Source organism: Ixodes scapularis, unplaced genomic scaffold, assembly GCF_016920785.2.
Source record: "Ixodes scapularis isolate PalLabHiFi unplaced genomic scaffold, ASM1692078v2 PGA_scaffold0__279_contigs__length_252992795, whole genome shotgun sequence".
NCBI classification, from domain to species: domain Eukaryota; kingdom Metazoa; phylum Arthropoda; class Arachnida; order Ixodida; family Ixodidae; genus Ixodes; species Ixodes scapularis.
The window spans coordinates 201,260,140-201,274,117 of record NW_024609835.1 but is presented as its reverse complement, the minus strand read 5'-3'; positions in this window follow the sequence as shown (position 1 = coordinate 201,274,117).

The window sequence follows — 13,978 nt, the reverse complement described above, 5'->3', positions numbered from 1 at the left end:
CGTGCTGGAAGCGGCGTTTCTGCTGCTTTCTTAACCATCAAAACAGTAGAGAATTAGGGGGCCGAATATTCGAAATTTAGAAGGCAAACGCTATATTCATTTTCATTTATTCGTATTCAAATCGTAAAATAAGTAAAATAAGTAAAATGCTTGAAATTATAGAAATATTCGAAACTAACCCAATATACGAGACGACACCCAAAAGCACTAGTTATGTTGTGTTTTTGATGAACAAAGCTTTTCGAAACCTCTACAGCACCTCCAATTGAACGGTCTGGGAACGTGTCTCATACCGTCTAGGCAATGCGCTAGGGTTAATATACCGCTCTAGCGTTCCTTGCTGAATACTTAACCCCTGAATCAACAAATTTGACTAGTACTTGCGCGTTCCGTGGAGCGTTTACATTGTCCACCTATTTTTGGAAGTTTTTGTAGACCGTTTTCCCACCTCCGCTCTCTGGAACGAAGACGCGACTACTGCGAATGCCCGGAACTAGCCTGGCATGCAGAGCCCTGGATCTTGTTGCGAGTTGGACAGAATGTTGCGGGACAGCGGAAGTGATCTACGAAAACTCCCTAATATGGCGAGCAAGAGCGACTACCTTGAGCCGTCTGCGAAGCAAAGGAACGAAGGGCGGGGGGAGGGGGGGGGTGGAGGGGACGGCGCCATTAAGAAAAAAAGGGAGCAGCACCATTTAGAAATGCCTTGCAGGGGGGACGGCATCAATGGCGCAATGTACGACATACGACTCAACACTTGAAACACCGACGGGTACCACAACACCCCTTGTCAACCATCTCAAACTGCATCCAGATTTGATGAAAGAGTACGAGAGATTGCCCGCGGGTACGATGAACATATGAACCAACAATGGCGGTGTCTGAGGACTGTTCAGATCTCCTCACAGAATATAGGACGCAAGCACTAAATGGCTTTTTATTACTGTCAACATATGTCTGGTGTTCCAATATGTGAAACGAGTGAGTTATGAGTGAATGCTTGCCTTTGACTGTTCGTGAATCGATTTAATTTTCGAAGCGAACTATTTGTTGGCAACTTGAATTCGACAAATTTAAAATTCTGGAAACCCTACAGAAAATATAATTCCATGCATACGATTTCAACTGCCAATACTTTGAAGGTTCAAATATTCTAGAGACCTGAGACTCTGGGTATATGTCTGGAATGAATTTAAATATAAATGTAGCACTCAGCATGCAACATGCCTTCTCGATACGGGGTTTTTCAAACAAATACAACGTCGAAACGAAAAAAAAAAAAAAAAATTCTGGTGGCACTACGAAAGATTCGCGGCATCGCAGACTCTCGCGAGTTAATGTAAGGGATGCGCACGGTTGTAGAACCGTCGGCCCTCTCAATCGTAGAGGCGCGGGGAGCATACAAAATCGACTGCGAATCCTCTCGGGAAAACTCCGATACTTGAAGCGCTCTTCAACACGGCTGCTGCCGCGCCATCTCGTAAGGCAGTCGAGCGCGAGTCAAAAAAGAAGAAAAGTAAGCAAATCTTTTAAATTGAGGAGAGGACGAACATACAAGAAGTCGTTGAACAGTAGGTGCCGCCTGATTTTCCAACAGCCCACTAGCTGCCGGTTAAAAAAGAAAAAAAAAAAAGAAAAAGAAACACACGAAGCTAAACTCGACATAAATTTGGGGCCCACTTGCGAAGGCCTTCTTCGGTTCGGCCCGAGAAGTACCGCTTTTTAGAAAACGCTTAGACGGTTGGTTGGAAAGGACGCCGAGCCCGAGAACGCCTGCTTGAGCATGCGCTGCCGTTAGAGCTCATTTCTAGGGGGCTTTCTTCTTTGCAGTTCTTTCTAACCCTTTTTGTTTTTCGCAGCGCTTCCGTGTCTTTTTGTGTTTATTTGCACGTGGTATTACTTGACGGGATTGGATAGCAAACGGATGCCTCAGCGCCAAGTATAAACACTGGGCGCGCTTTGATTGTAAAATGTTTCTGATACAAATGACGTTGGCGATAAACGTTTACAATTCATTCAGAGCGTTGACTTCACGCGAGTTGAAAGGCGCACATTGGAATGGATGACAATAATGAAACTGCGCGACAAAGATCAAGCGAGAATCTTATTTTCTGTTGTGGTGCGCTGCACATTGGCGAGAAAATATCAAGCTCTACTCGCAGGCCTGTAGAGTAGATCTTGCCGGCAAAGTCCTCCACTTGGGCGCAACCGAGTTGTAGCAAAAAGAACCCGTTTCTGAGTATTCAGTACACTGTCGAAATCTCACGAAAAAGCTAACTGCGCTACGTCGACCAACGACGTCTGGGAGACAGCAGAAGACACCTGTCAAAGTTAAAAGGGAGGCTACTCTCATTTCCCGGACCGAACATCGCTTTTCATTCGGAGCCGACGTTTGAACCAGGGGTGGTGTCAGGTTCAGCTTAAAATCATGTTGCACCAATATCTTTAGGCGACGCCACACAGTTGTATGTTCTGTTGGCAAGACGACCCATAGTTAATCAGATTCAAATCGAGCGGGAAAAAGTTAAATTTTACTTAAAACTCGCACGATTCGAGGGTTTGGTACGGGTATACTTCGCTACATTACAAATAATATTCCACGGGGGTGTTTTCAGCACAAAGGTGTACATGAACACTCGCAAGTCGTTGCAGATGTGTATGCTTGATGAGCCCCGTTGGAATGAACAGCCAATAGGCTGTACGTTCAGGGACTCTAATTCCGACCGCTGCCCACGCTATAACCCGGTGGAGCCAAGAGTACATCGTCACGAAACTCTTAGTTTTTTGCTTTGCATTTGCAATTTTAGAATGCATTAAACACGCAGTGCGAACGGTTCATGATCCTGCCTTTTATTTCGCGCGTGATTGGCTTCCCCGCCAATAGCCAACGCACAAACACGACGAGCGCTGTGACAACTCTTGGCGCCGCTCGGTTGGATGCATCGAATTGTGCTGCCAGCCGCGGTCGAATTTAATGCGAACTGAAGCAGAATCGAAACAACACGGTTTTATTTGGAACGGTTGAGGCCATCAGTCACGGCAAGGCGCAAAACCACGAATGTGACAGCGAACTGGGGAAAGCTATCACTGACATCTTGAGAAACACAGGTCATGGGGTATTTTGTTCACGTAGATTGCTTCGTCAGTCATTCTGAGTCATTCTCATTGGTTGATGATTGAACCTTATTGGCTGATGAGTGATGACGAAATACTCGTACGCAGCCACAACCTTCGGTTCCTTTAGCTGTCGGTAATTAGTGCGAGCCTTCTGGCGGCAACGGGGAGAGAATACCAAGACCGTGCACTCCATGGACCCCATCGTCATGAACTCAATTACGTGGACATCAACACAATACACTTTATATAAAAAAAAAAAAGAAGTTTGCGTATGTTTTTCCGTGGGACATGGAGGAAGCGAATCGCTGCGAAGAGTTGAAGGATTCCAGGAAAGGACGAAGCTGAGAATGAGATCAGACGTAGTAAAATTGTGACGTACGCCGGGATGTCGTTTCGATCGGTCATCGTCACTGCTCCGGGATTATGGCAATCTCGTGTCATTCTGACCTTTGCCTTACGCCTCGACCCTTCTTTGGTTCGCCGTGATCGGCTGCGTCAGTACGATGTCGAAAGTTTAAGATACGTACTTTTTTTTATCTTAGTATTGCTGTTGTTTGGAGCTCCCGAGATTACATCCGGCGCACGGCCAAGACGCATGTATACTTTAATATTTCAGCAGTATACAGGGTGCTTTGGGACACGCGGACCAAATTACTCATGCAAAAACTACGCATGGCAAAGTAAAAGAAAAACAAATGTTGATGCCGTAGTTGTTTGGGTTAAATCGCCCATTAAATAAAAGTATCGGGTTTCGGTATAGTTTTCTAATTAATTACTTTCCCGTAATCAATCTATAAGTATCAACTTTAATTGTACGGTTTCAATTAGAAACTTAATACAAATCATTCAAATTCACTAAAGTAATCCATATGACAATTGTATAATATTGAATTCCACTCGTAGATCTGGAGCGCTTTCCAAAATCCGCGACGGAGGCGAAATTCTGCTCCGTGGGACCCGCTCCGAATCGACGAAGGGAAGATAAACTTGCATTTTTGGAGCGACCTCCCCCACACCCCTCCCCACCCCTTCCCCTTCCGCCGTACAAAATGGCAGCTGCTCGTACTTGAATAGCCCACCAACGCCTCAGCCGGCTGATCTTTCCGACGACCAGTGACGACTGTCACTGCTTAGCTGCAGAAGTAACACGCGACACAGGCCGGGCGAAATTATACGTACCACGGCGCCCATGTCACAAATAACGAAGACGTCCGCGTTCGGCACCGTCACATACCTTTCGGCCGCCTCGAAGCGGCGGGGCACGGACAGCGATTGCCAGCGGTGGAGTTCAGATTTGTAGTACGACTTTAATAAACACAAAGGTAAGAAACCATCACTTGCGCGGTCGTTGCCTAACCACTTCTTGCTTTATTTCACGGGAAAACGCCGACGGAATGCAGTGTAAAAAGGTAAACAATCACTGGCTGCAGAATAAATAGGCCTAACCTTGCGTCTGCCTCCGGCTTTTCTGTCGTTCTTTTTCTCGTTCTTCCTCTCACGATCACAGACGTCAGCGCTTACGATTTGCCACGCTCCACATTCCCGGCTTTTTGTCCCTGATCTACGCGAGTTAGATGCGTTCGAGCCGTCACAATCCAGAGTAAACAGCCGACGCACCCGAACAGATCCAACTCCACGACCCGACCGGCCCGCCGATCTCTCCAACCTCGCCGGGCATGCGCACCGCTGATGTAGACGGAAATCACGTGGGCCGCTCTGTCAACTTCCGGAGAGATCTGTGAAATACCGCAGAGCAAGTTCGGCGGAGTTTGGGGCGCTCCGTGGAGCGGGCGCTGCCAGAGATCTACGAGCAGAAGATGACCAACTTGAGCCAGATCTGCGACCGGAATATGCGCGCTCCAAATAGAGCGCTTTTGGAGCGCTCGAGATCTCCGAGCGGAATTCACCATAAGGCACTTGCAGCATTTTACGGCGTTCCGAAAAAGGAAAGGAAAAAAACTCAATTTCGACGCGCTCTAGGTTGCGTTTTTTTTTTTTTTTTTTTTTTTTTACACAAACAACCACTGCAACAACGTTTTTTTTTTCGTTTTTCTTGTGCATTGCGGTGGTTTTCAAGATCGATTTGGCTCGCGTCTCCAAAAACACCTTATATAGAAAAAATATTGTCATTTGCATTAATGCTAAACTTAGCCCATCGGATAAAGCAGGGACAAATTTCATGCGGGAAGCAAAGCGGATCTTGAAGAAATTATGTGGCGCATTGGTTGTTTTCTCCCATTATCGTGCTTGTAATTTGACATGTTGACCAAGCTATGTACGTACCACACCCGTAACACATCGCACCTTTACAGCGTCATGCTCTCGTACTCAAGTGACTACTGTTATCAAGTGAACAAATATTTAGTGCAACGAATTTCACAACCGTTACTAGTTTTCTGAGTGATGTCTCGTTAATATAGACACCTCCGTTGCCCCCGAAAGATCGTCCATAATTTGAGTTTCTCTCAATAACGAGACAAAATTCCTGTATTTTTCGAACCCCGAAATTGGTGTCCATATCGCGGGGTATGAATATTAAAGGTGTTCACACTAACGACACGCGACGGTGCTTATACCCTTATTGAGCCACAGATCTACACGTTCTCAAAAAAATATAAAAAACTTGGAATTAGCGATTTCTAATTTTGTAAAACGAACTCCACTCGTCTCCACCTCAAAAAAAAAAAAAAAAGAAGTTATAAAAAAGGAGTGCTAGTTTGCGGAACGTTAGGAGTTCTCTTCCCCCCCCCCCCCCCCCTTCCCCCCTCCATGTATTGAACTAAGGTATATGTAGCACCGTTACTTCTTTTGACAACTAAATTTTGTAAGAACTACTTCCCGCACCGCATGAATAACGCGCAAGACTTCATTTTTTTTCTTTGTGTGACCAGTATAGATATTTACTCAAGACATGTTTAGAAAAAAAAAATATCTAACTCCTCTCTTTTTCTCGCCTCTATCCCGCTGGAAAAAAAATGAATGCAAGATACTTTGTCCCTAACAAAAAATGTAGCAGGTGAATGAAAGAAAGATCTAGGCTTACGAAACCTGAGTTTGACAGAGATCCCGAGTCTTGTAAACATGCTCCATCTGTTGTACGTTTTTTTCTAATCGAAAAAAGGAGGTAAATAATAAATATCCCGCAAAGCAAAAAAAAAAAAAAAAAAAAAGCTTGTTGGAAGAGTGTGTTGTAAAGGAGCGTGAACAGAACTTTTTTTCTTTTTTTCACTTAACTCGTTACGTTCTTGTCTCGGAGCACCGATATCGTGGAATCTGCTTCATCGCCACTTTTGTACGCATTCTTGTCTTCCTCCCCACGCGATAGATGGAGTAGCCGTCTTCCGTACAACGCAGAAAAAGAAGGATTAAAGAAAAAGTGTACAGAGTGGATATCGTAGAAAGAGGGATAAGGGGAGAGTGCATGACGAGGAGCCCTTGATTGGGATTCCGCTCCTTTGGACCTCCCCGATCACGGGAACAAACCAAAAAAAAACAAAAAAAACAACTATGCTCCCTTTCTCGCAACGATGGACCGCAGCAAACATTACGAGGTATCCCAGCCAATCCAAGGCTTAGAATTTATCACGTGACCACGCGTCTTTTGATTTCTGCGTCCTTTCAGAGGGTCACGCCGGCACTCACAGAGCATTTGATAGGCTTCGGCGACTATAGTAGCCTCTTCCACGGGCCATCGGAAACTGGCGCATAGCGATGTTCTAGGGGCGTTTCCAATGGAGACCAACAGAACCGTGGCGGCTTGTTGCTCGTGTGTTGCTTTCCCCGTGCGTTGACAGGCTGGTTCAAGTAGAAAGGGTGTGGGGGAGAGAGAGCGAGAGAGGGGAAAGAGTGCTTAGTACTTGTTTCTTCTCTCTCCCCCCTCCCTCCTTTTGGCACTTGGTTGCTGTGACGTCAGCGCTCAGGTTGTTTAAAAGGATCGGGAAGGGGGGGGGGGGGGGGGGGAGGGGTGGAGTGGGCTTGATCGATGTCCTCCGACGGCTATCGTTTCCACCCTCACTTTTTGAGCCCTTATCCCCGTAGGCTCAATGCGCCACAGTTGCGAACGTCGGCGTTTATAAAGTAAGTTTCATTTTTCCTCGTGTTTGTCTTTCTCTTTCTTTATTTTTTTTCGGGAAGGTTCCAAAAAGTGCGACGGTTACCTGTACTTATATCGTCCGGTTTCAGTCTTGTCACTTTTTCTGCATTCAATATTTTATCACCTAACGGTGGCGTGTAATTCGACCGAACCACATTCTAGAGCCGGAAAACGTATGATCGGTTCACGGCCGATGCCGCGAAAGCTCTCTTCTGACAAACGTTACTTATTTCCTGTCTCATGATGGTAATCGTATGATTGATGGCGGTTACGAGCATTGAACTGGCCATCATTAATTCGAAGGAGGTACGACCTGGCTCTGAATCATAGATGTTGCAGCAGGAACACCGAAATAACCTCCCTTCGCGGGACAAGACACATACCATTCACGATCCTAGAAGTTACGTAAACTTTTGGAGGTAAGAACATCTATAAACACTCCAGGCATACACACTAAGCACAACAGTTCTAGCCTGACGCAGGAGTTCGATGTCCACAAAATTAGATCCTAATTTAAAGCAGAACATGCACCTGCCCTGCGTGTCTTTCACTACTAAGAGTTTCTGGTGTATGAGCAATACAATGAAGCAAGTCGGGTGGCATGCGGGCACTCTTGAATAGAAACCTCCTGAAAATACTGTTTGTTTTCTCTAAAGTTTCGACGCTCCACATTGATTTTGGTATAAACTTTTGAAAGGATGCATTTTAGTAAACGAACATTCACTAAGTTTGGACTGCGCGCCTCAGTGCGTTCGTGGTGCCCACTTACATAAAGAATGGAAGCCATCAATCTCTAACAATGTTAAGATCATAGCCCTTTCCCTGAGCTATTCTAACCAGGCACGGTAGAGTGATGAACACAGTGGATACAAGCCGCCGTAAGACAACCTTTGTCCTCGAGTTGAGGAGGTTCCAAACTAAATAATGAAACAAGGATGGATTTGGGTATTGCCTTTTACCCAAGCTTGCGGCACACATGATTCGCGGGATATAAGCGCATGCCACTTCACTAAGCCAAAAAGCTTTTCCGTCGCTGCGCAATTTAAAGAAACTGAATTAAACTGAACTGTCTATGACAGGAAAGAAAAATGGCACAGGAGAGAACGCTTTTCGCAACTGTATATTTACTGCTTTTATCATGAATGAGTGGACAAGTGGGCTAAGTGGAAAGATGGGATGAATTGCTGAAAATGTATAAGAAAGCTGAAAAACTAATAACAAGAAAAAGAGGAAAGTGAAGAAATGAAATTTGAAGTATAACAGTGCCCCGCAAGACTTTAAAGTAAAAACATAAACAATACTTTTTTTTTTTTTAAGACAGTGCTGCAGAAGGTGCGCTTATGCACTTGTACCCTTGATTTATGATGAATTTGACCCCGTGAATATCTCTGTTTATTTTGTTGCGGTAGCGCTTGAGGATTTGAGTTTTGACGGCCAATTTGACCTAGATACACTTTCCCACACGAGCACTGTATTTCGCGGACGGCGTTGACGTCGCATTTCACGTACTTGAGTGTAAGTTGGACGGTCCATGGAGTACGGCCTTTCTGGGGTCTATTGATCTTTGAACACCTCGTCTTGAATTTGCCGGAGCAGAAAGAACCACCTCTATTAGATATTTAAGCTATCCGCTTCAAGTTCGGGTATATTTCATGAATGTATGGGGCCACTTCTTGCCGGTCTTTTTTTCTTCTTTGTGATGAAGAGAAAGAGAGTGTGGCCGGAAGTCACGTGACTGCATCCGACCTCGTTTTTTTGTATTTTTGGTTGTGCGAAGCGGACGAAAAACGCGCACGTCGCAACGTCGCACGAAAAGGGCAAAAGTGGAGCAGTTCGTGCTTGACGTTTGCGCGTGTTTCAAGCTCTTACCACTTCGCGTTCGTAAGGCGAGCGATGTGTTCAGCAAGAAGAGGTGACGACTCGGCGACATCTTTGTGCGAATCATGGTCGGGATAATGGAATGATATATAAACGGAATAATTCCAATTTTTTTTGATCGGCAAAAGATTTCACTATTGGCTAGAAAGATTCGCCTGTTCTGCGAAAAACAGATCTTTCGTAGAGGTCCCACCGCCCGTCGTCCGCCGCCATTGCTTAGTTGTCTGCGTTCAGCCGTCCAGCCCACGATACGACGACATGTTGAGAATTACGCAGAGAATGGAGATGGTGCTCACGGTTTTCTGGGCAATTTTTTTTTTTCTATCAACGTACTTGCAGCATTCTAGAATCTGTAAAAATTGGTATCATTTTGTTTTTTATTTGCAATATTAAACGTGGGCCTTCGGTGGCCCATAACTTCGTTTTAATTAGACGGTTGTGCTAAACCATTAAGAACAGCAAGTGAATAAAGAGAAGAGGGTGAGCGCGACCTAAACCGGCCAGTTCTCAATCAGTAGTTTCCGAGCGGAAAGAAAACGAATTCCGAGCAACAAATTGTGTTTCGGTTAGTTCGGCTCTCCTATGTTATGTAGAAATGAAAACATGGGCGAGCATAAATGCCCTGTTAGTGTTCCTTTAAATATTATCACTCCTAAGCAATTTTTCTGAAATACACAAAATAACTTTTAACCTGAACAACATCAGGTTGTCCAAGCGAAAGGTGCCTGCTTGAGAACGCTGCTTTACTGCTCAGAGTACAATCGGGGTTAGAACACGAACGAAGAGTCGTTGAAAATTTTCACCGTTTTACACATGGGTGTCCTATCTCGCGTCGAATAGCTCTTCACGATTTGTGAAGAACCGTCTTCGAATATGGCATTGGTCTTCTTTTATCTTTTTCGCGTTCTCTCGCGTTACCTAGCGTCTCCATAACCACAGCACATGCTCGACAAAGCGTCCGCTGGGTCGAATGACGAGCCGGAGGGGTTTGCCGAATCAAACTAGGCACCGGGCAATCCCGGCGTCAGGGGAGTTTACGCGACGTCCTGATTGGCCGGTCTCTCATTGCAGTAGGGTATTTTTCTGGCGCGTTCTCCGGGCGAATGTGATGAAAACAAAATCCATTTTTAGCGCGCAGCTTTTAGGCGCCCGTTTCCGGGTTGAGCGGAGTCGGCGTCGGCGTCGGCGTCTGCGTCTGCGTCTGCGTTGGCGTGGGCGTCGGCGTCAGCGTCGGCGCAACAGCACGCGCTGCTTTATGGGACGTCACAGTTTCCCCACTTAATTTAGCAGGGAAACTGAATTGAGGTTCAGGTCCCGTGACGACAGTTTCCCCTTTAAATTTAGCAGGGAAACTTAACCCGCTAATTCGCTAAATGCAGCGAAAAAGTTCTTCAAAATGTGAGGGCAGGAGGACGGGATAAGGAAAAGTGGCATACCTTCCCCTCCGTACTCTCCCCTCCTTCTCTTCTAGAGCTGCGCTCTCATTTCGCATTACAGAAAAATGTAAACGTCTTTAATTTTTCTAATTGAACGGCTACCACCACGCTCCTGTTTGTGGACGGGTTTACTACGGTTGATAGAATGCCATTTCGTCGAAGCACGTTTTAGAGAACGGGCACGTTTTATCGAAGCACAGTTTAGAGAAAGGAGAGCCTCAGTTTAGAGAATTGCCGTTTATCGAAAAAGGGACTCTATTTAAAAAAAGGTTTTCTACTTCGCGCGTGTATCACTGGTGCGCGTGTTAACCCAAGCCCCCCGCTGCGCTCCCGCCGCTTCGCGGCGGCAGTCTGCGGCGGCTCATTACAAAAATATTAACCCATCTGACTTATCCGCACACGCCGCTTCGCGGCGGCCGAATTCGCTAAAAGGAGGCTCATCGCCATTTTCTCTAAACTGGGTTTCTCCATAAAGGAATTCGATAAACTGGGGTCGGTAAAACGGCTTTCGCTAAAACGAGCTTCTCTAAACCGCATGACTCCGTTTGTGGACGACAGTGCAAAAGAGTTGAGGTTGGGTTGTTTTATGTTGTTTTTTTTTGTGCAAAATAAGGTTTCAAAAGCAGTAGCGAAGCCCTACCGTGTAAATGTATTCGAGAAGCGAGTCTAGCACTACTTTTCATTGACTGCGGTTCCATGTTAGGTGCATTTATCCTCCTAGATATAATGGTATGCTTGCACACCCCACGCGCCCTTGTGCACGTTCGCGATGCATCTGAAATGCAGATCACTCCCACGGCGAGGCTGCAAGGCTGGTTTTGTGTGCCCCTTGCACGTCTGGGTACTCGTTGCACCCTCTCCAGATGTTGCACTCCGTTTGTTTGGGGATGATGGCTAGTATGGCCGGGAAGCAGCAGAAGCGCAAACAGAGCGTCTTTCCGTTCTCACTAGCTGTATTTCCTCTTCTTTGTCGAGGTATGCTTCATCCTCGTTGCGGGTATTATCACCATTGTACTTCCTGGAATTCGACTCACTGCAGCTTCCGGGATAGTATTTAGTGCGTTCCTGGCTGTGTTGTAGGTCCTCTTTTTGCTAGCGTTATATCCTGTTAGCTGAGTAGATTCGGATGGTTCGTCGTGCATGTGTCTCGCCTTTGGCGCGGACGCATGGTACTTCGCGCTCTACAGCAGGCATTTCGGTCTTCCGCAGAGTATATGTAGAGCTCAATGGTGATACTTTAAATCACCTGCAGGTACAGTGTAAGGAAGGGGCTTGTTTCAGAACTAAAATGCTGTAATCAAAATTAATATACGTCATCTCACCTAGTATAAACTAATCGACCCCTCAAATGATGACGCCACAGCATTGCGCTGTGCTTTAAACAAACCGTTGCTAGGGATGTTGTTAGGGACAAATGCATGCGAGCTTGACGTGAAGTTAAAACTTGTTTGATAAAAAAAGTAAACATGTGTTTTATAACCTGTTTTGCATTGTTTACACATGACACGGATGACTTCGTGGGTTCAGTGGTCCTTTCTGGTGGAGCGCGCGACTGCCTTGATTTAACTAGGTGGCGATTGACGAAATTTCTATTCTCGAGGTCAACGTTCTGTTGGATATAGGAAGCGAAACGCTCTCGAGCATAGCTTTGGGCCACGGAGTTGCATAAGCGGGCGAACGCCTGCCGTAGAGGCTTCTGCATATCAAAGAAGGGTGAAAATACTGTAAAGCCGAATTAAGTGACGATGATAAGTTACGACAACGACCTGGATTGTATCCACGTGGACGTAAAGCGCAACACGCGTTTTAAAATGTTATGAGGGCACAGAAGTTCCCTCGGTGAACATTTCTGTGATCTAACGCACTGTCCGCAATAAAATGTAACTTATGTTTTTACACAGTTCTCTGAATATTTATGGTCTTGCTGAAAATAACAAAATCGTATTTTAAGCACGTGTAAAACACACTGCCACATTGAGTGCCTGCAAAATAAAATTGTGGTCTCAAACCCATTCTGCTTGAGACAAAATAATGGCTCATTTATTGCAGTGCACGACAACTTGCTAAATGACAAGGAGATCCTAATACTGATTTAATATCATAAGCTAACCAAATTCTTTTCTCAACATAATTTTAGAAGACCTACACAAGTGTTTATTTTCTTCAGTTGGTGTTCGGTATTGAAGGTAAACGTTCGGCAGCCCTCTGCCTGGTTGGGGATAGACATGAAGCGAAAAATAGGCACTCTATCAAAAAAAGATTAATAAACATTTACCCGACGTTTCGGGGCCAGTTTGGTTCCTTGTTCAAATGGTCATTGGGCTCTACACAAAAACCCGCTAAGTGATGACAACCGTCTAGGTCGGTGTTTTTTTCAAATAAGGGGCCGCGGCTCCTGCATAGGCATTTTTAGTGTCCGGAAAGTTGCTCATCAGTAAACCTGCCAATACACTTGATTTTTTTTTTGTATGGAGTACAGGCTGTGGTGAAATCTTTGGTGCAACTTGCGCCGTGCGCACTTAGAAATGAGCATGATGTTCATTGCTATTTTTGTTTTATGAACACAACGCATATTTCAGGTATAATCCTATTCTCAGCTTCGTCCTTCGCTATGACCCTTCCGCAGTTCGCACGACTTGACTCCTGCGTGTTCTGCAAGAAAGTGTGCGCACAGGCTCTTTTCAACACACACGCGATGTCTGGTGAAGCGAAGTCAGTGATGTTGATAACGGGAAAGTACATACCATTTCGGTTAAGTAGTATATGAACACGGGACCGAACTGGTCCCGAAACGTCGGCTAGCTGTTTATTACATTTTTTGGTTAGATTCCCTACTTTTCGCTTCGTGTTCCGTATAGCACGCAAACACAATTCGAGTTTTTGAATATCTTGAGTATTTTTAGAGTTCCAATGTTACCATAAACTACGAGATCAAAATCGTTTCAGCGTATGCGAGGATTCAATCTCTTGCAGACGTCATTTCCAGTCGGATAAGGTCCTCACTACACAATACTCATTTGACACCACGCTAGCCAACTGCATCTACTCACGCCTTGACCATGGACCTCTGGAGGATCGTCCAGAAAGAGTGGCGCGGTGCCCCTCTAAAAACTTCTTTAGTATCAGACACGACAAGTGCGCTGCCAAGCGTTTTACTGCGGCCAAGCAAATATAGCTCCCGAACTTCACGCTTGGCATATTCCTTCTACCTTATGTACAGACACTTGATGTCACCACATGCCAGATATCTTGCCACCTGACCGACTTGGGTCATGTGGCAGGAATCATAGGCAGCGCTCGCAGCTCCCTAGGTTTCTTGTCTCGATCATTCGCAATAATTTGGACGGTATATTGCCGCATGCGTGGCCGAGTGGCAACGCACCTAACTTGGTCACAGAAGCCCCAGGATCGATTCCTGAGGGCCGCGAAACTTTTATTATTGTGTTTTAATATT